Here is a 3,676-nt window from a genome sequence, read left to right on the forward strand (position 1 = left end):
GTTGAACGTGTTCTTCATGTGTGTGTTTGTGTGGATGTTCATGTCCAGTGTTTGGTTGAACGTGTTCTTCATGTGTGTGTATGATCAGGGCTGGAGAACATGTACCAGCTGACACGCAACAGGAATTACAAGCTGAGAGTGGATCTGGAGGACTTTCAAGGAAATAAAGTTTTCGCTCAGTATTCGTCCTTCTCTGTGGATCCTGAAGCTGACGGGTATGAACTGAATGTTTCAGGATTCACTGATGGAGGAGCTGGTAGGGCACTGTTCTTTATACTCCTGAACACTCATACTAGTTGGGTTTTTTTTTTCTTTTCTCAGTGATGCTCTTCTTCTCTGCAGGTGACTCTTTATCTGGCCATAATGGATACAAGTTCTCCACCTTTGACAAGGACCAAGACATCAGTCCACTTAACTGTGCCAAACGCTGTCTCGGGGCATTTTGGTACTTCAACTGTCACCGTGCAAACCCCAACGGTTGGTATTTATGGGGTGAAGATGCCACCCATTACGCTATTTGAAATGTTTGGTTTACCTGGAAGGGTTACGCTGTTGGTATGAAATCCATCAGCATGAAGATCAAACCTGTGTCTTAGAAGCATTACAGTGCTTCTCAGAAATAAACATCAAAACAATCAAATTAATGTTTTCCATTCTCTACTAACTGTTTAACTTAGGAAATCATGTAAGAATATTACTCTCAAAAGTGTATGACTGTTTATAAATTGTTCTTCTTTGTTTTGGGTCTGGCTTCTGAGTTACTCACATGTAGCTTATATACAGTGATTAATAAATGTTGTACACGAAAAGCCCACAGTGGGTTATGATTCACCGATTGAGAGGCTCAAATCTGATTGGCTGAAGAGAACGGCACTGATGAAACATGACCTACCAGGAAAGTCTCAAAATACACAAACACAAATTCAAGGTGATGATTTGCAAATGCCTATTCAACAAACAATTTGTGAATGCAAAACACTCAAAACTTTAAGTGCACACTATGTGTGCGAATAGTGTTTTGCATTTGTGCAATGTATTTTATGAATGTAAATTTGAATATAAATGTGTTTATGCTCAATGAGACTGAGATCTGGGTTATTTGGAGGCCAAGGAAAACCTTGAACTCTTTGTCATGTTCCTCAAACCATTCCTAAACCATGTGTGCAGTGTGTCAGGGTGCGTTATCCTGATGAAAGAGGCTACTATCACCAGGATAAACCATTGCCATGAAGGTGACGCACATGCACCTGACCATCAACCTGATCTAAAAAAACAAGATTCATACCTTCTTCAATTGCTCCATGGTCCAATTCATGGGGAAAACTGGGTCGAAGAAAAACTAACACAGCAGACAGAAATCCAAAAACACAAAGGCAAAACAAAACATAACCCTGACATCAATACACATCATGACACATAATAATTATTTAATTACATTTCAGCATAAGCATACCTAGACAGGTAGTGAACTTACCAGTGCCCAAATTTGTGCACATAATATATTGATTCATGACGTATGGAGCTGATTGAGACGCACCCACGGTGTGCATTCGACCCGACATGATCTCCAGAATCAAAATTTATCTGCTAGGACTTAAAGGTGCAATAGGTGATTGTCTTCAGAAACATTTTTTGCAAATGTTATTAGTGTAAAGATCATGCTTATTTGACCCATTGGTGGTGCTTTAGGTTTGAGATAGAGACTCCAAATTTGTTATAATGTATTCATACACGGTTTCATAAACAACAATTTAAGTTCACGCAGTCTCACTGATTCGATCCAGGTTGAGTCAAGATAATTTGATGTTCACACTTATTCTTAAGCAGCGATTAATGTCGATCATGGATCAAATCGATCCACCATGGCAAACAGCGAATATTTGTGCTGTTTAATGCATTTGAGACGTTGTGTTTTCCCCAGTGCATAATGGATATGTCACAGTTATATTCATCTGTAATGTTAGAAAATCATGCAAATATATCAATTTTGCTGTCAGGAGTGAACGAGGCTTACACGAGTAAACGAGTGCTTCTGCACGCTAAACAGACGGAACACAATAGAATAAAAGCGCAATAATTCTAGTACAATATACATTTTGCTAAAATATTTGTTGTTGGACATTAAATGTGACACATGTAGAATTTTAATCCAACATATAAGTGTATTTTTATGATAGCAGTCACTGTAAATCAAATGTAAGCTAGCTAATACAGCCCTAATTACTAGCTCAAATGAGTTAATTTCTGTTCCTCTTACCAGTTAAAATGCAGTCTGTTTTCTATGTTTTTATTTTCATTTTTAATTTAGTGATTTTAAACCTTAATTTAGTGTTTTTAATGTTTTAATGCTTTAAAGAGCAATTTTATATTGTAATGTTTTAATGTTCTATAATAACCATAAAAGGTACAGCTGTCATAAAACCCGAGAGAAAGCTTGAGCTATGGTAAATTTGCTTTCTGAAACCAAATCAAGTGACAATAAGTCAGACTAACTGAAATAAGCCTGGCTTATTTGATAAACTTGTTTTATGAAACAGCCCCCAGATCTTCCTCCTTAGCTAGAGACTGTGGTGCTCTCACATGTGTGTACTCTGAAGTTTAGAATTGATCTCAACAACTTCACAGTGTGCACCAAGTCAAATGTCTCAATATGAACTCAAGCTTTCTCACTACTGTATAATATGTTGTAGTAAATCAGCTCAAAAGGGAAATATTTATGACTAATTATAACTGGTTATGATTAATAATAAATATTTAGATTAGATATTAGAATTAACTGTAGCAGAATCAATATTACAATTATTTGATCTGTCCGTCCACCGAGCACTTTATGTGTGTGTGTGTTATGTGAGCCTGTTGTAGTTTGCTGGTCAGCTAGGCCCATCGGTGCCTGGCACCGGGGTGTCATTTACTTGTCTTTGGAAGCTGTTTGAAGTCAGACGGGGAGATGCGAGTGGTGGAGCTGTTCAACATTTCCTTGATAGTGAGAGGAACCATTGGCAATTTAGCATGCATATAAATGTGGCCAGGACTGTAATTTATATGCAAATGTCAAAGGTTAAAAAGGGTCTCTTAAGCCATAAACCCCAAAGACCATCCATGATTTTACGCAGACGCTACAATGTATATAAATATGTGTATATAACAATCAAAGTAGTCATGGATTTTGTTGTGACATATTTACATGCATGCAAAATGGGATTTACAAGACGAACTCTTCAGTGTTAAACAAGGGGAGAAAATGCTTAACACAAGTGTTGCATCTGTTAAAGGAAAACATTTATCTTACACTTCAAGCACTTATTTAATGCCTCTCTAGTGTGTTGGGAATATGTGCTGCATGTACAAAGCAGGGTATCTGAAGATTAATTTAATCTAGTTAGATCTTCTGTAATTCAATTCAAGTTTCAATCCAAGTTTATTTGTATAGCGCTTTTCACGATACAAATCGTTGCAAAGCAACTTTACAGAAAATTACGTTTCTACAATACCTTTATTTGACCCTCTAACTCTAACACTTTCTATTCTATTTTAATTCTACTTTATCTATATTTACCTTTTTTATTCTTTATTAAAAAAAAACAACAAAAAACAAACACTAGCTTTCTATTTTTTCTATTCTATCTACTTGTTTTTCTTTCTTTGTGTGTGTGTGTGTGTATATGTGTGTGTGTGT

The 3,676-nt window shown here is 36.4% G+C and overlaps 1 pseudogene; it reads left to right on the top strand.

The window, feature by feature from the left end:
- Positions 1–15: 15 nt before the first annotated feature.
- LOC107727169 (microfibril-associated glycoprotein 4-like) lies at positions 16–990 on the top strand (annotated as a pseudogene).
- The last annotated feature ends 2,686 nt before the right edge of the window (positions 991–3,676 follow it).

The sequence above is a fragment of the Sinocyclocheilus rhinocerous genome, unplaced genomic scaffold, assembly GCF_001515625.1.
Source record: "Sinocyclocheilus rhinocerous isolate Xijiao unplaced genomic scaffold, SAMN03320098_v1.1 scaffold937, whole genome shotgun sequence".
NCBI classification, from domain to species: domain Eukaryota; kingdom Metazoa; phylum Chordata; class Actinopteri; order Cypriniformes; family Cyprinidae; genus Sinocyclocheilus; species Sinocyclocheilus rhinocerous.